This window comes from Schistocerca nitens, chromosome 2 (assembly GCF_023898315.1).
Source record: "Schistocerca nitens isolate TAMUIC-IGC-003100 chromosome 2, iqSchNite1.1, whole genome shotgun sequence".
NCBI classification, from domain to species: Eukaryota; Metazoa; Arthropoda; class Insecta; order Orthoptera; family Acrididae; genus Schistocerca; species Schistocerca nitens.
The window spans coordinates 1,170,826,141-1,170,851,800 of record NC_064615.1 but is presented as its reverse complement, the minus strand read 5'-3'; the positions used below and the strand labels follow the sequence as shown (position 1 = coordinate 1,170,851,800).

The 25,660-nt window shown below is 42.9% G+C and overlaps 1 protein-coding gene across 1 annotated transcript in view; it reads right to left on the bottom strand.

Annotated features, from left to right (window-relative positions):
* The window catches only part of LOC126235632 (PDF receptor-like), a 368,747-nt gene extending 362,292 nt beyond the window's left edge, over positions 1-6,455 (bottom strand). The window contains exon 1 of the mRNA XM_049944344.1: positions 6,224-6,455. The gene's annotated coding sequence lies outside the window, so the exon portion shown is untranslated. The remainder of the gene's footprint in view (positions 1-6,223) is intronic.
* Positions 6,456-25,660: the final 19,205 nt, after the last annotated feature.

Genomic DNA, 25,660 nt, shown 5'->3' with positions numbered 1-25,660 from the left:
GACGCGACCTTGCCTTTGGTTCACACACCGCGAAAATTTTACGACGATTTTGTGTGCAGTTTAGACGTTTTTGCGCACCAGAATCGTATAGGGACACCGCAACTTTGGAGTAAGTTTCCAGTTTCCGTGCCGTTTCACATTCATACTGCGATGCAGCTGTTATCCGTACCGCAACAGAAATATGTCTGCAAGCAACCCGAAATTCGTCGTGCCGTCTGACAATGTATACCCCTGCACAGCGGTCTAAGCGTAGAACGACATGGCTAGCATACTTTCTGGCCTCCCTACGTAGTTCAAGATACATGACGTCATAGAGACTGGCTCCCGTGAGAAACTAGCTTTTGTTAACACGGAGCACAAATTACCCAAGATATAAACATCCAGTGTTTGATGGTGAGAGCACTTACCGACTTGCAACAAATTTTAAACGTAATTTCAGGCATTTTCTAAAAATTGTCTCCCGTAGATATCCGCACAGTTATGAATGGCGAACGATTTAACGCCATTTCACAGTTCATTCCACAAAAACTCAGCATCAAACACGATGTTCCAGTTTAATATTTTTATACAGCTAACTCTATTTGCTACTCATTTTGTAGACAGTATTCGCAGATGCCACTGAAGATACCTACAAAGTCGTGGAACTGATCTACAAACGGCAGTTCGGTTCTTTAAATACTCGGAGTTGCAGGGGAAGGGTGGGGGTTAATGGTGTATTTTAAATTACAATATACAGATCACTGTAGTCGCTAACAGTGACTAGTTATTTTTTTAATTAAAAGAAAGCTGGAAGTTATAAGCTTACATCAAAAGAAAATACGTCACGACAAACTCTTGCTGTCAGATTGTAATGGTGCAATGCATATTACTGTTGTAACAGCGTATATGTCATATACTTACCCAGTAAAATGGATGCCGCAAAGATTCATTTCTAGAAACGAGATCACTTTCGTTATCCACCTATCTACCCTCCTTTTCATCAGCTACTGGTCCATCTCTTGCAGAATCGACGTCACCCGAACAATAAACAGTTTATTACCTGTCTTCCATCCTCCTGCCCCATTCTTCTCCCCTCCCCACCTCCAGAGCGAAGTTTTAGGAACACACGACATCTCTACCAAATCGACAGTGATAGCGTAGTAATGGCAACGCACTGTACTCGTATTCGAGAGGACGGATGATAAAACCCAGAGTTAGGTTATCTATAATTTCCCTATATTGAGAGGTCTTTAGGAAAGGTTTGGCCTTTACCATTCACATCTTCCCTCAACTGGGACTTGTGCAACATGTCCAGTGAAAACGCCATCGACGGGATGCCAAACAGTTGCTTTTGAATTCGTAAAGACACAGTGATACCAAGGAAAGTTGTGATGAAGATCACTCTGTCATTTTTCTAGTGGAATGAAGCTTTTCTGGAAGACAACGTACTGTTCCCTCTGCAAGGATAAATACGAAATCAGTGTTTGTTCCTTCAGCGAACTGGCTACGAATTACCATGGTCGTTGCTCGTCAAGGTTGGTTCAAATGGCTCTGAGCACTATGGGACTCAACTGCTGTGGTCATAAGTCCCCTAGAACTTAGAACTACTTAAACCTAGCTAACCTAAGGACAGCACACAACACCCAGCCATCACGAGGCAGAGAAAATCCCTGACCCCGCCGGGAATCGAACCCGGGAACCCGTGCGTGGGAAGCGAGAACGCTACCGCACGACCACGAGATGCGGGCGCTCGTCAAGGTCATTCGTAGTAGCTACGATTTAAGTCTGTTTTCTATGAAACAGAATGATAGTCTCATAAGCGCAATACAAAATTCCTAAGAATTTTGAAATTACCTTCACGCTTACACACAAAATTGTCTGTTTATAAAAGCCACGTGTTGTTAATTATGAATTAAGAACGCAGGAGTTTATACTTGTCACTAGTCTTATTGACACGGTACTACCACAATGTATGCTTGGAAGATCACAATTATTAGCTTAAGTGACACGACTTTTATTTTTACTCCAGGGGTCTACGACCGACGCGAAATGAATTAAATTAAATAACGGCTTTATCGTTGCGCCGCAAATATCAGTAATATTATTCAGCAAACAGCTGCCCCTCCAGTGAACACGCGCGCACTGTCGATTGGTTTCAAACGAACGGTTCATTAACCATTTCAAGTACTGCCGTCGGTAAATTACACCACGAAGGCGAAAATCCCTTTCGAGAGCGTACAGTGGCACTGTGGCCAGGACAACGACCTACTATGCGGAAGGAGCGCAGCACGGGATCTGACGTGTTGGCAGAAGAGCCAACACCGTGTTGCTAGAGGAGGCCGAAATACACGCGTTTAATGTCATGCAGACTGGCGTGAGGTCTGGAACAGTTAAGGGAATTAATAGTAGCAAATAAAGTACGTAGTTCATGTAATACTTAACTTTAATCCATAATCGGTGTACATCGCTCTTGACTATACAAAAGTATAATTTCAATATTAACTGGTAATGGTGCCTTGCTAGGTCGTAGCAATTGACGTAGCTGAAGGCTATGCAAACTATCGTCTCGGCAAATGAGAGCGTGATTGTCAGTGAACCATTCCTATGAACGTCGGCTGTACAACTGGGCGAGTGCTAGTAACTCTCTCTAGACCTGCCGTGTGGCGGCGCTCGGTCTGCGATCACTGACAGTGGCGACACGCGGGTCCGACGTATACTAATGGACCGCGGCTGATTTAAAGGCTACCACCTAGCAAGTGTGGTGTCTGGCGGTGACACCACAGGATCCAGCTATTGAGCCACTCACAGGATTACAGTTGCATCAAATCAAGCGAATCTCTGCACGTGAGTTTTTAGACAGCCGTACCCATTGCCTTCTTCATTTTGCATTTAAGTAACGTCTACGCATCTGACCACCTCTACATCTACATCGAGATAGGCCTACATGCTTCGCAAGTCACCGTATGGTGCTTACCAAAGAGGGCCTATTACCGCTATCAGTCATTTCGTTTCCTGTTCCACTCGCTAACAGAGCGAGAGAAAAACGGCTGTCTAGTATACCCCCACAAGAGCCCAAAGTTCTCCTAATTGCGTGGTCGTTACGCAAAATGTACGTTGAGGGGAACAGTATCTTCCTGCATTCAGCATCAAATGTTCATTCTAAGTTTTCTGACTAGTGTTCCTGTAAAATAACGTCGCCTTCCCTGGAGAAATTCCCCTTTGTATTCGCAGTATCTCCGTAATACCTGCGTGTTGTTCGAAGCTTCTGGTAACAAATCTACCAGCTCGCCTCTGAGATACTTCAATATCTTACTATAAGCCGACCGGATGTGGATACCAGACACTCGACATCTGATCAAGAATAGATCGCACCAGAGTCCAGTATGTGAACCCTTGCGGGACCACACTTTTCTAAAATTCTCGTTACCACAGTGGACTCGCATTCGGGACGACGACGGCTCAAAACGGCCATCCACATTTAGGTTTGCCGAATGGCGGTATGGTTCCTCTCAAATGGGACGGCCAATATCCTTCCCCATCCTTGACAAAATCCGATCTTGTGCTCCATCTCTAATGGCGTCGATGTCGACAGGAAGCTAGACCCAATCTCCTTTCCTTCCTTCCTTCTAAAATTCTCCCAAGAAACCGAAGTGGACTATTCGCCTTCCCTACTACAGTCCTCCAACGTGCGTTCCACTTCATATCGCTTTGCAAAATCTCGCCTAGGTATGTAATCAATAGGATAATAGGATTACGGCAAGCAGTACACTACTAACGCTGTATAGGTGTATTAAGGTATCGTTTTCCCTACATTTTTTTTTTTTACATTTGTAGCAACCTACCATTCATCACAACAACTAGAAAGGTTTGTGTAACTCATCCTGTGTCCACTTAGAGTCACTCAGTGACGACACCTTCTGTACTCCACAGCATCATCAGCTGCAGACTGCTGCTCGTCCTGCCCGTCAGATCACTTATGTACACAGAGAATAACAGCCCGCGGCACTTCTGACGATATGGAAAAATGTACCGCATTGGCCAATAGCCTTGGGGCTCAGTCCCTTTCGTCTGCCAATCCGTGAAGAAGAGCAACTCAGTGCAGAAGGAACTACCAACAGCCCAGTCAGTATACGACGCTAATAAAGCTATTCGTCACTATTTATTAACATAGGCCGTAAAATGTACTCTATAGTTTTTATCACTAATAATTTTATGGCTAATAATTTTATGCAGTATACGTTGTTGAGAACGAAAGCCGCTGCTTTTGAAGGGTGCTGTTTCAGTTCTGTTGCTTAATCAGATTCCACAATTATGTGTAACGAAGAAGCTGAAGAATAGCTGGCAGTTGCTGTTCGTTTTTCTTTACTTGTGAGAGCTCTTTTACGAGTCTTAGCAACATAAGTTGATTGAGTGCAACATTTTCGTTGCAAAATAATAATTGCACCCAACTAAATAATAGCGCCCATGGACCCATTTTATCATCAGCTCTGCACTTCAACTTTTTTGTAAATATACTTCTGTGAAAATACTGATAGGAATACACTCTATGGACTCTGGAGCTATCAGGGATGAAGTAAAGTGAATGAACAGTTACCTACGATGGAATGAATAGCGTCTTGAGAAGAGATTATTAGATGATCATCCAACTATGAAAAGCAAAGGTAACGGAGTGTAATTTAGTTACCTCAAATGAAGCGGATGGAATTAGATCAGGAAGTGACGCCTGAAAGTAGAAAACGAATTTTTCTTCTTGCGTAGGAAAATAAGAAGTGGCTGCAGTACGTAGTCGACACAACTCACCTGGAAAAATAATTTAACTTATGGTATATATTTAGGTGCCAGGAATCCATTTTGTGGAAGTTTCTGAATTGTAGCCTAATATGGAAATGTAGCGTGGACGTTAAACACTATAGGCAAGGTAGAAAAGAAGTTTTTGAAAAGTAGTGCGACAGAATATTACGGAAAATTATGGATCTGGGTTTGATTAAAGTACTGAGTGAGAAATGCAAGAGATCTAGGACGCATAAGCTCTGGAACGATTTTCTTGAGATAGACTAACATCGGGAGCTGCATCAAACCAGATTCTGTATTCATGACTTCAACAACAATGACCTATCACTATCTGTTGAAAAATAATTAATATGATACTTCAGAAATAACATACCAGTTGTCTGTGAGCATTATCCATGGTAATACTAATAGTTATTGTGGACCCTGATTCAGATAGTATATAGGCGTTAGTACTGGCGTATGCTTTAAACTCTCATGTGTGCAACTCCAGTGTTCTCTGTCTTTTCATTCGAACATTTTTGTCACTGCTATACGGGAAAGCGGTTGGTCAGGAAATATGTTTTGTAGGAACTTCGTTCTTTAACCTATGCTTTCTGGAAATTTCAAAAAAAAAAATACTTAAAGCGACGACGTGTGATCAACTATCATTGGGTCTGGATTATGTCTCTACGAACTTTCCATCATTAACGTCTACTTTGTCGGAAACTGTCTATTCCTACACTCAAAGACCACCACTGTTAACGACGCTGAGATCCGTGAGAAATGAGAAAAAGCCTTAAGTCGTGTAAGTGAATGCGCCAAGACGTTTTATGGGACGGATTTTGGTGCATAGATACAAATAGTCTTAACTGGGACTGCCTAGTTGTAGTTTTCTTATCATTTAAAACGAGCGAAACATGTTACGCGCTTCCGTTTACGAGGCCCTGTCAGATGTGCTCCGTCGAGAAATATATTTTTGACGATAATCTATGAGGAAAATGAATTTTTAATAATTACTTAAGGCCATGCTCCGAATGTATATCGAATAACTAATGTAGCTCTGTTATATGGAAGAATAATTGAAGCCAGATAAGAAAATAGAGCGACAAGTAAGATGCCATGTCTAGAGAAGACTTAAGAGTTTCTCATTTCATAGAGTTCTATTCCTATAATCTTACCGTAGCTACATTACCTTCACTGTACCCACTTGCAATACGAAAGAGGAAGATTACTTGCAACAGGAAAACAAGACCAAAAGATAAGTTATGGATTCACTGATGATCACCAAAAGCTGCCCCCAAAATTTTACTTCAGTGCATTCAATGCCGAGTCACAAACAATTGCGTGACGAGCTGTCTGAAGTAAACCAGTACACGAATACGGGCACATATTTCATAGTATGCTCCGGTGGTGCAATTTTCAGATTGGCAGAATACCGACATGCGAATCTGGAAGGATAAGACAGATGGCTTACCTGCTGTCTCTATATAAACATGATGTAGCACCGGTAATTCGAAGGATCAAATGCAGAAGCTACGCAGACTTAATCTAAATGACGTATCCTAGTTAAACCAGTCTGCCGCACTCAAGGTCGACGGCACTGGCCAGTGGACCTCAGGACGAAGCGGCCTTCTGCCGCCACCGGTGCGCCTCGACTCCGGCATACGAACCGGGGACCGCCGGACGTATCCCTCGGCGTGCGCACCCCGCAGCGGCTACGGAGCAACTGATCCCATGTTGCGTCCGCTGCTGGGAGTCGCCACAGCTGGAGATCGCGTGGAGGGGGCGTCAAGCGGCCCGTCCCGAGGGCGCATGCGCGCCGATGCTCGGGAATGCAGCCGAGCGCATGCACCTTCCGATCCCGATTTTGGAGGGGGATCGGTCTCTTCTACCATTATCAACAGCCCATGAGTAGTTTTCTTTCAGGTACACGCAGCCAGCGGAAGTATGCTGCTATTTAACTATAGTCCATTTGAAATTGCTTGATAGATGACGTCTGACACTTGGCGCTGCAGTGTTGCCACATCAAATGGTTCAAATGGCTCTGAGCACTATGCGACTTAACTTCTAAGGTCATCAGTCCCCTAGAACTTAGAACTGGTTAAACGTAACTAACCTAAGGACATCACACACATTCATGCCCGAGGCAGGATTCGAACCTGTGACCGTAGCGGTCGCGCGGTTCCTGACTGAAGCGCCTAGAACCGCTCGGCCACACCGGCACATCAAATACTTCTTGGTTAAAGGCAACTCGCAAACACGCCAGCTCATTTCACGAGTGTTGAAACGCTGTTCATGTAACGCAGACTTATCATCTGGTATGGCGGTAACGCGACATGCTAAGTCCACAGCTGATTTTATGAGAGCAATGACTGAACTGCGGCAGACAATGCGTTTTGTACCCCTGAATTTACATTCGTGTCCTAACCTAACCACGTCATAGTGATGTGCGAAGTAGCCTAGGAAACGGAGGCCAACAATCTGCAGCAGGACTCAAATCACGATCGCTTTTCTCATGGCGATTACAGCTGACCGGCTAGAGGCAACTCAAGACAGAAGAGAAATCAGTTTCAGCGCTGAAAGAGAAATGCTATTTCTCGCTTTTGCTACGCGAGCTGAAGCGGTACCGATATATGACCAGTCCTGCTTGAAACTCCTTGACAAGGTATAGGCGACACAGGCAGATTCCCAAAGAAAGAAGAATGAAAGGAAGACAAACAACAGCAAATAAAAAAAAATCAGTTCGATGATGAAAATGATGCAACTGAAGAACAAAATAAAAAAATTATAGAAAGCTATTAATCGAAAATAATAACAGTCATTTTGGTAAAGATTTAAAAGAGAAATGTGTATACAATCTCCTGGCGATATTCGAACCCGCATCCATTTGCACTGCAGACTGTGTCCTTACCACTCTGCTTTGGAACACATTCAGATTGTATGTTTATCTGTAGAACCACTTTCAACGATCAGTTATGCCTTCAAAAAGTTCGGTTTTACACCATGTTGTATGAAGTTCCATGTCGTATGAAGTTTACCTAATGTAGGCCGATTTCTGTGATGATAATTCAATATGTGAAGCCGAACCGTCTCTACTATGAAAGAATCCAGTTGTCTTTGGCTAGTGGTGTGTACGAAATATGCGCGTTTCTTTACATCATTATCATTTTGTATGTGTGTGTGTGTGTGTGTGTGTGTGTGTGTGTGTGTGTGTGTTGTTTTGGATGTGTTTATCATGTGTGGTGAAATGTGAAATAAATGGGCCAGATCATCCAGGATGAGGGACCCAAACACAACAAGAAAACAAGCGAGACACGATATTGTATGTGAACTGATCTGTTGTGGCAGTTTGACAATGACGAACAGTTTAGTCGGGACGTTGGGCGCCCTGGCTGGCGGAAGAAACCTCCAACATTCGAAGTGTCAACTACCAAGTAATTTTAACCATACTATAGGCTAACAGGAAATAGTGTGAATGAAATTATTTCTCAGCGGGTAAGAACAAATGTTTCTGAATAAAATATGACATCCACAACTTCAACTGCGGAGAAAATGCGGCGCTCAGAATTGTTATTCATGCATGAAAATAATTTTTATGTACGTGGCACCACTGAAACATCAGGTTTCACTATATTGTTGTGAAGCGATATTCAGTAACAAAAACTATGATGTCAAGTTTGTGTATTGTGTACTAAACCGGGGACCTAGAAACGAAGTAGAGGCTTCGTCCCGCCGTAAACCTCAGTGCTTCACAACTCCACAACAGGCCACAGCAGTCCACCCACCCCACCGCCACCCCCCCCCCCAGTGGACCCCTTCCAGCGCCCCCCCCCCCCCCCGGCCCCCTCGGGAACGTCTCATACCGGACGAGTGTAACGCCAAGTGTTTGCGTGGTAGAGTAATTATGGTGTACCCGTATGTGGAGCCAGTGTTTGCGCAGCAATCGCCGACATAGTGTAACTGAGGCGGAATAAGGGGAACCAGCCCGCATTCGCCGAAGTAGATGAACAACCGCCTTAAAAAACATCCACAGGCTGTCCGGCACACCGCACCCCGGATTCCTGTCGAGGACCGGCAAGCCATCCCGCTCAGGAAGCAGCGCGTCAGACTGCGCTGCTAGCCGGACGGGCGCTATCAAGTTTACATGACATTAGTATTACACACAAATCAGAATAATTTCAAGTTAAAGAGAGGTGGACACAGCTAAATTTGAATGTAAATCTATAAATTGTAGTCTAACCCTTTAGGCATAAGTGGTTTCTCCCATGAACGAGTATTTTAAGTAGCAGTGTCTTTCGCATGAAACCACGGATGCTGTTGTAAGACAGACACATTTAGTGGTACACTCAGGTAGGCTCCGTACTTCTACCAATATAGTGAACTGTAGCAGTTGTGTCTAGTTTTAAAAGCAGTAGTCGGTACGAATTTGAAATAAAGTATATCTAAATCTCTGGAACGTAAATTTGAGTGTGTGCTATTGCTTTTACGAGTATTTTGGAGATGAGACCACTATCACAGTATATGCTTTTTATTTAGAACTACAACTTGTTTTAGGCATTAAGAGTTTATGGAAGTTTCGAGATGTGGCATCGTCTCTAGGTAAAATGTGAAATTCCTTTTAAATATATCACGTGAAAGCATGGATGGTTGAATACTGGATGTCCCAGTGGCTCCTAAGTAGCTGGCTGCTTTGGTCGATTTCTTCTGGTATTTGTTGCATAGTATCGTAATAAAGGTTAATTTTGTGAAAAATATTGAAAATAAAATATTTTTTTTTCACTCGAATGGTTGATACAAAGCTTAAATGTTAACGATGCTTGTAATGTTGAGACTACAGATAGAAAAAAAAGTTAATCTAAAAAAGTACCTTTCTTTCTTTATTTTGCATAACTTAACTGCTTTGTCAGTCTCGAAGTACAGAGTGTCCAGTCAGCGAAATCCTAAGATGTTTCACAATTAACCTAAACTTCCGAACACATGCTCAGCAGCGAGACAGTAGGTTGAAAAGAATGCACGACACTTCAAAATACGTTACGCTTGTGCGATGTGTAGATGAGACTAGCAGATTGTCTCTGTTACCAGTAGTACCTTCAACCTTAGTGGATTCGCTGCTGTATCTCTATAATGGCCCCTGTCGGTCAAAGAGTGAAAAGCAAGATATTTTTGATTCATAATATTCTTGCTGAGCTCATTGATATCTGTCTATTTCTCAGCGTCTGACGTAAATTATGTCCACATAAACTGCAAAACCAGCAAAACAAAGAATATCATAAATACACTGTAAGACAAAAGAAAGAGCAACGCACCACAAAACCGAATGGCATGGAAATCGGAAGATGTTATGCACACGTACAGAGAAACAATAGATTGAAATTTAAAAAAAAAATTGTAATTTCTTCGAGAGAATTCCTAAAAACATTCAACAGACAAGATCGCTTAAACATTTCGTTATTTAGAACACTCATTTCGACACACTTTGCTGCCATCTTCAAGTCTTAAAAAATCTTTTTGTTGTAAAACGTGTTCATTTGCATTGGATATCATGGCTGGCTGCCATGTGAATAAACATTAGACTCTCTTATAACTTGGTGTGAGGTCCAACGTAAACTGAACATATTTTTTAAGACCTGAAGATGACAGCAAATTCTGTCGAAATCGGTTATTTTAAAACGAAATATTCGTGCAATCCTGGCTATTGAATGTTCTTAGCAAGTAGAGCAAATCACTCCTTCGGGCCTCTAAAAATAAGAAAATTCAATCTGTATTAAAGAGAATGATCTCCACAAGTTGAGCAAGTCAATAACTTGTTGGCGCACCTGTGGCCCTTATACAAGCAGTTATTTAGTTTGGGCCGGCCGCGGTGGTCTCGCGGTTCTAGGCGCTCAGTCCGGAACCGCGCGACTGCTACGGTCGCAGGTTCCAATCCTGCCTCGGGCATGGACGTGTGTGATGTCCTTAGGTTAGTTAGGTTTAAGTAGTTCTTAGTTCTAGGGGACTGATGACCACAGATGTTAAGTCCCATAGTGCTCAGAGCCATATTTAGTTTGGCATCAACTGATGGAGCCGTTGGATATCCTCCTGAGGGGCATCGTGTCAAATTCCATCCATTTAGACCGTTAGTTCGTTGGAATCCCGAGCTGGTTGGAGGGCATCACCCATTATGTTCCAAACGTCCTCAACTGTGGAGAGGTCTGGCGACCTTGCTGATCAGGGTAGGATTTGGCAAGCGTGAAGATCCGTGGTAGAAACTATCTCCGTGTGAGGGTTGGAATTATATGGCTGTAATGTAAGCCCAGGACAGCTTGCCATGAAGGGCAGCAAAATGGGGCGTAGAATCGTCGACGAACCGCTGGGCTATAAGGGTGTCGCGGATGACAAGCAAAGGATGATATCAGACAGCATCCCAAACCATCACTCCTGGTTTTCTGGCTGTATGGCGGGCGATAGTAAGGTTCGTATCCCACTGCTGTCCCAAGTGCCCCCAGATAAGTCTTCGCTGATCACTGGGGCACAGTTCCAAGGGGAGGTTATCACTGAAGATAATTCTACTTCATTCATTGATATTCCAGGGCTAATGTGCTCAACACCACCAAACACTGGCTGGTTGGTGCGCACAGAGCATAGGTAGTAGGTACGAGCGTCATTCTTATGCAACTGGCACGGAATCTGAATAGAGGTTATCTTTCAGATATAGAAACACGCCTAGCAACTTTCGATTATCTCGCACAACTCTTTCTTGGTGTTTCGACGTTTCTTCGCAGTAGTGCTTTTCACGTTAGACTCAACGAGATGTCAGATGAATCGAGGAAAGGAATAAAATAGACACTTTCAAAAGTACAGCTCCTCGCCACAATACACACAGGTAGAAATCATATATCATATAAATGTATAGTTGTTCAGAATACAAAAGTTTATTCTTCAGGAGGAAAGTCTAATTTTGTTCCAAATGCGCTTTAACGTACAACTCAGGGACTAAAACGGCCTATTATCATGATGAATGCTGTAAATTTTTCATTATAATTGTTTGAGCTATTACTATTAGCTTCAAATTCATGGATGAAGCTGAATTGCAGTTCGACTGAATTACCGCTATTTTCTGCTTTGTATCAGGTGGCTGGAATAGAAATGAATACCCAGTTATCCCAGTAGATCCGTTATTGAGGTTGATAATGCTATTGAAAAATTTTGTGTTTATCGAATTAGTGGTCGCACTGACGTATCTTTTAAAACAGTCGCATGCACACTAGCTAGCTGTAGCATACACGTTATGTCAGGTATACTTTGAACACAGTTGCCATAACGTCACCTCCCCTACCATGCGTGGCACTTCGCAAGTGAGCCATCACCACTGCCGCAGTCCCTTCCATCGCTGTACCGTCTGCCTCTTATATACACAGCTAGAGCATTCTTTCCATGAGTACAAAAAATTATTTGTAAGGAAGTATCCTAGTTACGGCGATGTGATTTTTTTGCAAGTGTTTCCTTAAGCTATAAAGTACACTATGTGTTCGAAAGTATCCGGACAACCCCAACAATGTAAGTTTTCCATATTAGGTGTATTTTTCTCCCACCTACTGCCACGTACTCCAATACTGAGACCTCAGTAATCATTAGACATCGTGAGAGAGCAGAATTGGGCGCTCCGCGGGACTCACGGACGTCGAACGTGGTCACGACATTATCACGTGTGTCATACGTCTGTACGAGAGATTTCCATGCTCCTAAACATGCCTACGTCCACTGTTTCCGATGTGATAAAGATGTGGAAACGTGAAGGGACGCGTATACCAAAAAAGCGTACCGGCCGACCTCCTCTGTTGACTGACAGAGACCGCCGACAGTTGAAGAGGGTCGTAATGTGTAATAGGCAAAGAACTATCCAGAACATCACACAGGAATTCCAAACTGCATCAAGATCCACTACAAGTACTAGGACACTTAGGTGGGAGGTGTGAAAACTTGAATTTCGTGGTCGAGCGACTGCTCATAAGCCGTACAACACGCCGGTAAATGCGAAACGGCACCTCCGTTGGTGTAAGGAGAGTAAGCATTGGACGACTGAACAGTGGAAAAACGTTGTGTAGAGTAACGAATCATGGTACACAATATGGCGATCCGATGGCAGGGTGTGGGTATGGTGAATGCCCGGTGAACGTCAACTGCCAGCGAGTGCAGTGCCAACAGTAAAATTCGGAGGCGTTGGTGCTAAGGCGTGGTCGTGTTTTTCATGGAGGGGGCTTGCACCCCTTGTTGTTTCGCGTGACGCTATCACATCACAGTCCTACGTTGATGTTATAAGCACCTTCTTGGTTCCCATTGTTGAAGAGCAATTCGGAGATGGCGACTGCATCTTTCAACAATCGAGCACCTATTCATAATGCACGGCCTGTGGCGGAGTGGTTACACGACAATAACATCCCTGCAATGGAGTATCCTGCACAGAGTCCTGACCTGAAACCTATAGAACACCTCTGGGATGTTTAGGAACGCCATATTCGTGCCAGACATCTATACCTCTCCTCAGTGCAGCACTCCGTGAAGAATGGGGTGCCATTCCCCAAGAAACCTTCCAGCACCTGATTGAACGTATTCCTTCCAGAGTGGAAGCTTTCATCAAGGTTAAAAGTGGGCCAACGCCATGTGGAATTCCAGCATTACCGATGGAGGGCGCCACGAACGTATATGTCATTTTCGGTGTTCGGATACTTTTGAACACATAGTGTATTTAGTCACTTTGTCGAACGAGTTTTGTTGTCGGAATGCATGCATGTACGCCATAAGTGTTAACATAAATAAACTTATTACTTTTTAGTCGTACACATGGCACTACACTTAAAAACTACCTTTTTTTCACAGGATATAAGTTACTAAATAGAAGTTTGTCCATGGAACAGAAGAAAAAATGTTTTTGGTTGGATTTAAATCTTTCTTTGCTTTCTGACGGAGGTCCTTTGTTATTGGGAAAATGATAAAAACTATGTGTTGCTCCATACTAAATTCCTCTCTAAGCCACTGACGGCTATAATAATGGGACATGACGGTACCTTTTCCTCTAGTGTATAGAATTTGCTGTTCTCAAATTGCAGTAGGTTATTTTTGTTGAAATTCATTACCGAATTTATGTATTGTGATGGTGCAGTTAAAATGCATAACTCTTTAAAGGGGTTGCTGCATGACGACCGAGGAATAACACCACGTATTATTCTTACTGCTCGCTTTTGTGCAGTCACTACTTTCCTTCTAACTGGTTAGTTACACCAGAAAATCATTCCATAAGATATAATTGAGTGGAAGTATGCATAATATGTCAGAAGGCGTTCGTTTCTATGATTTGCAGTTATACGAAGAGCAAAATCAGCGAACTTCATTGTTTTGAGATTCTCAGCAATATGCTTGTTTTAATTCAAGTTTTCCGCAATATCTATAGATACACTTACACATGTACTCTGTCTGTTGCCTGCAGAATGTCGAGGCGATACTCTATTTCTTCCTATGTCTTTGCCAACATCTCTTCCGTCACAGCCTCTGCACCATCTTGTATTCGTGCCGCAACATCGTCACACCCCCAAAAATTTCATGAGTGGCTATGTTTTGTGAAAGTGGTGGCCATGATGTAGGGACGTCGCTACCGATGAACCTGTAGGGAAAGTTTCCATCAAAGACCTGGCGAACAAATAACCGCCCGGTGTAGGAGTGCACAATCTCTTTGAAGCATCACCCACTATTGAAATTGCTGTAAAAGAAGTGCAGCGTAAAGTTCTAACATGTCCGGCTAAGCAGTTGCCGTAATCGTAGGCTCAGTGAAAAAAAAAGAGAAGAAAAAAATATTAAATTATCCTGTTCCGCATTATGTAACGCCATTCATTTTCTTTCAAGTTACCCCTCCTCTTCTGTACCAGGTAATGTGGATTCTCCGACCCCTAGATCGGGGCAGTATGCCTGATTACGTTCCCGAATATGTGAAAAGTCGCGTCATCGGAAGAACGAACTTCCATTACGGTAGTAATTGCCTGCATCGATTGGCATCACAATGTCTATAGCAAATTGACCACATCTGCAGTATCATCTGGCTGCATTAACAACAAGACATGCACTTTGTATGCATGGAAATTCAGCTCTTTGTGTAAAATCGTGACCAAATTACTCTGAGGAACGCCTGTGTCTCTGCAAACACGTCACGATTCCCACGGACTGCGCTGAAGTGCTATACGCACTCACTCCAGGTCTAGCGATTCTTGCCTTGTTACAGACGTTACTCCCACAGCAACACTCCTAAATTACGCCACTTGTAACAAGAGACAGAGTGAAAAGAATCTGTTAGAGTGCATGAAGCATCCATAAAATATTAAGTGAGTTGTGGTACCATATAAACAAACGCATATGCATGTGGATGTGTACCAAAAGCTTGATGAGTTACGCTACCATTTCCAACAAACTGCATAGCTGTTCCTAGCACTGTTCCTGAGAAGCAGTGTTTTGAATTTCAGGTTGATTGTTTTATCTGTCTCAGTCTGTACTTCCAGAGAATTGTAAGACTCATAATTAGTTAGTTCTAGATGACACTCTTAGTACATCCTTTGATGCAATGACTTTTCCGTGGTGCGCAGCACGCTTTGTCACTTTCCTACCCAGAACGAGCACGTGGCTTGCTGTTGCCCCTGGCGCGAACTTCGTAATCGGCCTGTGGAACTCTGCAGAATTACGCAAGCGAATCCTCAAGGCGACTGCCAAGATCGATCGCTGCTGATTATTCTGGGCAACGTCAGCGCTTCTCTGGCACGCATCAGACGCTCCTTGCCTCTCCCGTTGCTTTGAATCGATTTTCCGATGCCTAGCAAGAAGACAGAGCTGCAGTGCTCTGCCTATACTGCTACAGAGCACAGATCATTCAAGACATACTCTCATCGCAGCATGTTTCCATCCGAAAACCACTCTGACCCTACAGCGTAAACTTGACGGTCATCGTCACACATTCTTTTAGATGAACGTAATTTTTATTCTAACGATGTCATGCTATTTGTTCCAAAGTAAGTACCTGGTTATTCGTGTCTTTCTCAGTTTCCTGGATCCTAAACAAAAAAATGGCTGTGAGAACTATGAGACTTAACATCTGAGGTCATCAGACCCCTAGAACTTAGAACTACTTAAACCTAACTAACCTAAGGACATCACATACATCAGAGCCCGAGGCAGGATTCGAACCTGCGAGCCGGCCGCGGTGGTCTAGCGGTTCTAGGCGCTCAGTCCGGAACCGCGCGACTGCTACGGTCGCAGGTTCGAATCCTGCCTCGGGCATGGATGTGTGTGGTGTCCTTAGGTTAGTTAGGTTTAAGTAGTTCTAAGTTCTAGGGGACTGATGATGACCACAGATGTTAAGTCCCATAATGCTCAGAGCCATTTGAACCATTCAAACCTGCGACCGTAGCGGTCGTGCGGTTTCAGACTGAAGCGCCTAGAACTGCTAGGCCACAGCGGCCGGCGATACTAAACACTGTCATATGATTATGTTAGAGCTTTCATCTGCCAGGCCGTTTTAATGCAGAGAGGGGGAAAAATTGTATGTCTTAACTGAACATTAGTCACACCATCCACACCTGAGGTAGAAGATGCAAGTTAGATTGCTACCTTAGGGTGCATGAAATATTTCCAGAACATATAATTAAATTTTCCTCGAAAAATTTGAGTATCATCTTTGATAATGATCGAAGCTTAGGAAATGAATTAAAATTTGTACTACCGCCGGGATTTGAACCCATGTGTCTTTACTGATGAGGCACAAATGCTAGGCAATACAGCACCACAGCACTGCTATTAATGTTGCTGCATGGACTACCCTGGTCCAATGCCCTCCTTGACACAACCTTGAATTTACAACTTCACATCAGACGCCAATGTCACGAGGAAAATTTAATTATATGAGATCTGTAGATCACCTACACTTGGGCCACAGGCAGGATTTCCCCATTACATCCTGTGCTAGGGTGCTATTCCAATACCGGAGAGCCTAGGCAATAGTGACGATGTAAGAAGGAGAAAATAAGCTGAAGATTTGAATTGAAGTTTGTATTATGGAGGGCGTTGTACAAGGTTAGTCGGAGCAGGCAAGGCAGCTATAATGTTGTGGTGGTGTAACAACTAGCATTCGCGTCCAGTAGGCAAGGGGACCCGTTTTCAAGTCCAGGCTAGGGTACAAATTTTAATTTTCTTCAGGTTCCATCATTTGCGGGCCAGTTTTAAACTGATTGACAAAAAAGGGAAGCATCCAGAAGGGAAGCAAGAAACGGAGTGAAGCGTCAAGAGTTGAGAGGACGTGTGGTGATTACAAAACCGAGTCAAATTTGCAAAGAACTTGCCTATATAAGCTCACTTATCGGTATGGCTTCACACTTGCTCTGACCTGGATTCGTTAGTACAAGTGTTATGAAGCAGTTGTTTCTGCTCCTGAGGCAAGTTGGTCCAGAACTACTGTGACTAGTCCTTGGTATTCTGAATGCTGACACTGGCACGGATTTGACGTCCGAGCTGGTCCCATATACGTTTTATCAGGGACTGATCTGGGGACCTTGCGGGCCACAGGAGTACTTCAAAGCCATAGAAATTATTCACAAAGATATGTGCCATGTGGGAATGAGCCTTGTCCTGTTGAAAAATTACAGCATGATATTGTCGCATGGAATGAGATATCAGCATGCAGAAGGTCTGTGATATATCGTTGTGCTGTCAGAGTTTACTCAGTGACTACCAGCTGAAGTTATTTCTGGTGGTTCCATGGTGGTACCATGGCGCCAGCAGTGACACCGTTATAAGTCTCCAGAAAGTCGGAAGAATGGAACAGCACCGCAGGTCGCATTCCATGTTTCCCAATCACGGCACGACTCAGATGTGGCCGCTTGGGTTGTGGTGTTAATGGCTGCCTAATCACGGCACTGTAATTCGCTAGCCCGACTGCTATTAGCCTGTGACAAACTGTGCAGGCTGGCACGCGTTGTACCAGAATGGAGCTGTTGTACACTGCCGGCAGAAAGCGCAACACCTGCAAGCAATGTGTTCAGTGACTCCAGAGTATGATATGTGCATACTTAGGGGTTGTGGTGTCAGTGTTTCATTTGTCACGGTCATCTTCTATCAAATGTTGTTCAGGAATCCTGTCTGTGCACCATTTGATTTGACTAATCTGGCAATAGCTATGCTGAGTTTAGCGAGGCCATTCCCCACCGAAGAGTAAATACTCCTGTTGAGTCACTGCGCGCATGTGATCGTTTCGCAGTGCGAGCTTGTGGTTATTTGGATGGATGTATCGCTGGATTGCTCCATATGATTCGCTCAGTATACCGGTGGTGTGTCACTGCTCTCAACAATCGCCTGTGGGACATGCCCACATCTGTAGGCAAGGTCCTGACCTCTGTGCAAGAAAGATGCACTTCAAAAACAACACATGTGCGATCAGTGATGGTTGACCGACGATCATTCGGGGACGAAATCTGAACACATAGTGAACTTGCTGTGTCACCAGAAAACATTAGGAACATGTGCTTGCAGAAGGACTAAGACCATGGGTGAATGAGGCCGACTACCACCGACAGCACGACACAGCTAATCACGGCTACGCTGGTGTCGTGAAATAGTTGAAGACGTGGCATGGCTCGCTGTTGTCTTCAGTAATGAGAATGGGTTCTGTCTGTGTGTGAGTGATGGACGTACACGTCCACAGCGCAGGCCTGTCGTGCTGGTTGCTCCACAGTGCATTCGCCAACGATGCGCTGGTCCCATCACAGGCCTTACAGTGGGAGCGGAGGCACCAGGTTCAACACGAAGTTACATTTGGTGTTTCTGCAGGGTACAGTAACAAGCACCTGCTACATTGCACAAACTGTTATCCCCGTGCAACTTCCATTTCTTCGACAGAAGATGAAATTCTTTTCCAGCAGAACAAGGCAAGTCCAATAAGCCTCCTGCGACGCAAAGTGCTCTTCGCAGAGTACAATGAGTACAACAATTGCCCTGGCCAAAAATGTCACCAAATCTCTCGCAGTTTGAACGTGTATGGGACATGATAAATCGGAAACTTACTGCTTATCCAAGGCATGCAAGAACCATTGTCGAATTCTAACAAAAGGCGCACGATGCTTGGGAAAACGTATCGCAGGATGTCATTCGCTGGGTTTATATTCGTTTGCATGCAGGAATATAGACCTGCGTAGCCACCGGATGGGTTTACACAGTGTAATGATGCGACTGTTTCGACACTGTTTACTGTGACGTGTGTGTTTCATTCGTGACAAATTTGTTGTTACATACTCTTGCAATGATGAATTACCTCTCACCTAACGCGTCAATGAAATGACTCTGACATTCAGGGTGTTGACTTGTTTCTGCCAGAGGCGTTTCGGATAAAAAATTGATCGATCTCACGTAATGCAGTAACATCAACATGGAAGATAAGATCACAGCGAAGAATGGAAAGTACTAAAATTGAAATAAGACCTTATTTCTCAGAGTGTTTTTCAGTAAGTGAAATTTGGTGGCTAGAACAAATAGCTTAAACATACGTTATGAAAAAAGTCACAATTCAGAGACCAGGAGATAAAGCAAATAATCTCACATTGTTTCCATAAGTGTAGAAGATTTATCGTAGTCACTGCTCGTCTTCTTAGATTGTTAGAAATCAAGAGAAACTATTTGACAGTGTGACCATTTGTACATCTTATAAAAAAAATTGATGCTAAATTTGTGTCGCAAAATGAACAAAATCGCCACAGAGTCAGTGCGACGTATACTTATGGTTTATATATTCTTTTAGTAGTAGTAGCAACTATTCAGGCCACTTTGACTTTTGAATTGGGACTACATCACGCAGGGGCACTGACATAGTCAGTGAAGTCATCACTATTGAAATCCACGCCACTACCCCGTTCTAACCACCCTCCTCTCCACCTCCTCCTCCACCGTCACAATCTATTGCAACAAAGAACAGAAAATGAAACAGCTAGCCAAAAATTCAAGTCTTGGGACTAACACAATTGTGTTAGTGTAAAATTAAAACTCATTCTCCTCCTCTCCCTTCATCACCAACTAACCATAGCGTAGGATTAAAATATAATAGGCACTCAAAAAAAGATCAAGAGTATAGGAATAACCTATCTATGATCGTTGGAAAGGCCATCTCCTCCTCCCCTATATCCAGCCAATCACTTCAGAGACTTACAACTTAAACAGTCAGTAGCGGGAAACGTAAAATTTCCCTACCACTCCTCCTTCCAGCCAGTCACAGTGAACTATTAATAATGAAGTAGCCGATCGGGATCCAAGATGGAAAAACATGACCAATTGTGCATTATACCACCACATCCCCTGCCTTTCCTCTCTCTAACCAATCTTAGTACAGCAATAAAATTTCAAAATTGTCTTCATAGCTGGGGCAAAACCCGTTGAATGAAATTTGTAGAAATAGTAAACAGCCAATCAGTTGCAAATTGGAAGGTTTATTGAACCCCTTTTCTTCTTCAGAACGAAACACAACCTAAGCAAGTTAACGCTTAAAATATGTTAAGATGTATACATACACAGGTACAATAATATCTCATTACGAATACTGAAATTTATTCAGATATACTGGATTACATGTTGGGGCAGAGGTATATTAAAATGTATCCAAATGGAGTCAGTCAAATATAAAATTTCATCTCTATAATCAATTAATTTATTTCCGTGATATTTACATTACATTACTGTGTAAAGACCACTACATAATGTACCACCTTCATTCGTCTTTCCTACAAACAGAGCCTAATGTTTTAGCAATCACTACAATAAAAGAGACAGTCACAATGAAGTCCAAAAATGTCCAAAACATTTATCAAAAACAGTACATTTGATTACTCCCTCATTTATAATATCTGAATATTGTGAAAATATATATAATGTTATCATTATTGACTTCAAAATTCGTTAACAGATGGCTTGGCAGTAGCATTTCTTAATTTCATAGAAAACTGTTGGAATATGAAAATTAGTATAAAACATATTCACTGTAAATAATTAAAAACAAAAATTTCCTTGTGTAGCATAATCAATGAATAAGTAATATGTAGTTGCTTAATACGAGTTTTCCTTTAAATAGTACTCTGCCAGCTGTGAAAACGCAAAGTAACTTACGATTTATGCCCTAGTCGCCTCCCATTACTAACAGATGTCTACTAGTAATAATGTTAAGAGTTCGATCTAAGTACCGCTCTTAGAATATGATGTAACACCGCCTTTAATTATTTTCTACGTCTTTTACCTTTGTCTAACGTCATCATATTCTTTTCAAATCTGCAAAAATGCATCTAAAACACAAAAACAGTAGTGTCTATGTCAAACTGATCTCTTAAACGTAGCTGCAAGCTTTAAAGTAAGTGTCCCAATCCTATTCTCGTGCATAAATGCACACGTTCTGCTAAATAGACAGGTAAACGTCTTCATGGAATACGAGAATGTGTCTAAAAGATACTGTCCATAGATAGTTATAAACCATTGTTTACTTATTCAGCTTAGTATGAGAACGATTGTAATACATACTGTCCATAAATCATGAAAAACCAACGATTCCCTATGCTATGCATTTAATTAATCAGAAATACATAGTTTTATTTTTAGTATTGTTCTGAAAAACTTGTAGAACTCGATATAAAGTCAACTAGTTGTTTAAGTTCGTGTTCCTTTTCTTCACCAAAAGACAACAGCATTCAAAGTTTTATGTGAATGCCTCAAATTAATAGTGTTACACATTTGTGATACGTATCACATTTCACAATATTCTAAAATGTCTGCAAAAATGCTTCAGCACTGAAAACAAGAGTGATATTTACATTTCGACGGTATCTCAATATGTGAAGTGTATTCAATACGATGGTGCATACTCTCATCATCTAACTTTTTCGTCACGAATTTTGAAGGAGAGCGAAGGCAATGAATCACTAGAAAAGAATACAAGTGACGAGTGATGACAGTTATTACAAATGACTGAACAAACTGCTGCAATAAGAGCTACGACTCTTTGACAGACTGTTATTTACTACACAAACATCTAATAAAATTCTATCAGATGCACTACACGATTTTAGGAAGGAAGAAGGTGTTTTTATCCCTTTGTTATTAGGAAGGAAGAAGATGTTTCGTTACGGTACATGACATAAACTATAGAACGACATGATTACTTTGTACACACTCACACGATGACCAAGGATGGAGACAGAGATATGATATCACCTAAGACATTGACAGAGTCTACATCTCGAAAATTCACTCTAAGACAAAGATGAAAGAAAAAACGGCGCACCACGAAGGAATTATCCGAATGAGACGAAAATCGGTAGATGTGATGTACATGTACAGATAAACAAATAATGACAACTGCAGAAAAATGGGATAATTTATTCAGGAGAAAGAGCTCCACAAACTCAGCAAATCAGTAATTTTTTGGTCCACCTCTGTCTCTTATGCAAGCAGGTATTGGCTTAGCACTGATTGATAGAATTGTTGGATGCACTCATAAGGGATATCGTGCCTAACTGTGTCCAATTGGCGTGTTAGATCGTCAAAACCCCGAGCTGGTTTGAGGGTCATACCCACAATACTCCAAACGTTCTACTTTGGGAAGATATTCGGCGGCCTTGCTGGCCTAGGCAGGGTTTGGCATGCATGAAGGCAAGTAGTAGCACTTGTCGCCTTTTGCGTGCTGGCACTACCTTGCACAAATGTAAGACCATGATACTACTCATAAAGGCAAAAAACCGGTGTAGAATCTCGTTGACATACTGCTGTACTGTGAGGGTGCACTGTAGACCACCTCTCCTGGTTGATGGGCAGTATAGCCGACACATATTTGCTGGTCATCAGGGCTCAGTTTGATGCGCGACTCAAAACTGAAGGCAGCTCTACTAGAATGAATGTGATTCTATGACAAAGACTTGCCTGAAGACGTCCCAGAGAGCAGAAGTATAGCAAACCGACTGTCGTTCGCCATAATAATTTATCATTTATTGCCCTATAAGGTTTCACATACTTTTCAAATTGAAGATTCCAGCATCCAAATCCACGGTATTACTTATTAAAATGCACACAGTTTGCATACTGACAATACGATAAGTATTTTAAATAAGCAGCACTCATTTATAGTGAAAGACTGATTCGAGTACTATGCTTGCAAGCTGTATGGAGCTTCAGATTAAGTATTTCCGTATCTAAACTGTCTGGATTATTCATTAAAATTGGCACAACGTAAGTAAACTGTAGGTTAGTTTACAACATTAGTTCACTAGAACTACCATGCGCTAAATTCATCGTATATGAGAACTAATGCAGATCAAGTATACAGCTTCCGATAAACCGATATTGCTCTGATGTCTAAAAATCACCGAATCTCTGACGCACTTTGCAAGCAAGCTAATCATCTCCATTTTTAATTGTCTGTACAATTTATTAAAATAAGCGCCTCATTAAATACCCTGCACATTCAGATCACTCTGCAGCCGAGGTTTGTCAACGTATACAATGCATCTTTCCCTCTTCATTTTATCCAGTCTTGGTAAGATTTAATGAAATCATCTACAGCTTATCAGTCTTTCATTTTGTTTTCCACAATTTTATGTGATAATCAATTTTTCGTTAAGCTTCTCGTCAGTAGATGTTATTTCGTTGCCATGTATATGCCCACTGCTTTCGAAGCCAGCAAGACAACTTACCACTCCCCCAATTCATTCGAGTCACTATCCGCCGGCGATTTGTCAGAGACTGCCTTCCAATCGTGAAAGTCGTCCTTTTCCTCTTCATAAGTATCATCATTTTTCTCGTCGTAGTCACCCACTTGCATACTTTATGCTTTCATTGTTTTTAACTTCTTCATCTTTCTTATTTCACAAAAGTTGCTCCAATCTCTGAAAAGGGGGTCTGAAGTAGGGGGTATAGAATTCTCCAGAATTTCGTACTTAATGTGAAACAGCTGAAGGCGATTCACCTCTGGATTTTCTCATCTCTTGCTCATATCCAATTTCCAAGAACTGTGGTATCGAAAACACTATCGGCATTTGAGAAAACCGTTAGAGGAAGCATGCTGCATTAGAAATAAACTGGATCCAAGCATGTATTTAAGAGATGTAGTGTGAGCTACATTGAGAATTGTTGTTTGGATGCCAAGCAAGTAAGAGTGTTAGTACAGTTCAAAATTAATTACGTCACTATTGATTACACAGCCTCAATGTAAGCCATACCTTGTATCAGTGATTTTATGAAGGTGAGAGTAACTAAATATGCCGAGGATCTTTTGCAGCGGAGAAATCGTTGCAGCAACAAAGTGGGGTCCTAGAAGAATTAGTCTTCCAATAGAGGCAGGAAACGAGATATTCAGACCAAACGGGAGCCTCCTGAACTCATAGCACTCCCAGAATGCGAGGAATACTGTGTATGCCTACATTCCAATTTCCCAGAATCTACTGCGCAGATAGATCGACGAGAAAACTGACCCACAGTGGAAGTTACTGAGCAATTCCTCCGGCCTCTCTGGTCTATCAGTCTCTGTATCAACCTGTTGATTTCACGAGAGTCTTAAACAAGGTGAATCAACTCGTCCTTCTTTTCCACTGCCTTGATGGGGTTGTAAGTAGATCTCGTCGGCTCTAGTAACCCGTCTTTGAAAATCTTTGAGATTTCAGACACTACCTTGTTCCAATGCACGTACCGGATGACGTAAAGAAGAACGAAGAATTTTTTTGTATGGTTTAACGAGGAACTCATAAACAAAACTTCGTGCCTGGCCTTGGCATAAACGCTTCAGTGTTTGCTACGAGCACTCTTTCGAGTTCCTTTTATTCCGTAATCCCTATGTTGTGGACGGAGACTACTTCCTCCTTGCTGACCTCCTCAATTTGTCGTTCTATGCAGACCTTTTCTTCCTCATAAACTTAGTCAGCTTTTATGACCGCTCTATTAGATCTATTGTGGTCTACTTCTGTAAATTATCAGCCGGTAGCTGAGCTCGAATAGCTTTTTTGTCAAATTTTACAGTCTTGTCGGTTTGCTTATTACAGATAAACCAGGTGAAGAACTACTTGGTGCTCCTTTAGAAAAATCAGCCCTATTACGACTTCAGTCGCGAGATTGGGACTGTGATTGCTGTGTTCCGATGAGGGCTGAGTTGGCATCCCTTCGCTCACAGCTGCAGGTGCCGCTGACTTCGGTCGTGCAGCTTGAGACTGTTGCCAGTGGGAACCACTGCGGGGGGCCGGACTTGGGTATGTCAACGTCGTCCCGTCTGTTCCCAGATCGGTCTGCCGCTGTGGTTGCCCCGTTTGCTGCCCGCAGTGGGGCTGAGCCCTCGCCTGTGGTTGATTGGGAGGTCGTTCCAAGGCGTGACAGGCAGTGAAAGACGTCCCCAGAGGCTGGTCAGAAAGCCTCTCCGGTGCGTCTGGCAAACAGGTTTCAGGTACTGTCTCTGGCTGAGCCAGATGCAGCTGCCTGCCCTGTTTCAGAGGATGATTCTCAGCCTTCAAGGTCCAGGCAATCACAGAGGGTGGGCTTATTGATAGTTGGGAGCTCGAATGTTAGGTGCGTAATGGGTCCCCTTAGGGATATGGCGGCTAAGGAGGGGAAGAAATCCAGTGTGCACTCCGTGTGCATTCCGGGTGGAGTCATTCCTGATGTGGAAAGGGTCCTTCCGGATGCCATGAAGAGCACAGGGTGCAGCCAGCTGCAGGTGGTGGCACATGTCGGCACTAATGACGTGTGTCGCTTTGGATCTGAGGAAATTCTCTCTGGATTCCAGCGGCTATCTGATTTGGTGAAGGCTGCCGGTCTTGCTTACGAGATGAAGGCAGAGCTCACCATCTGCAGCATCGTTGACAGAACCGACTGCGGACCTTTGGTGCAGAGCCGG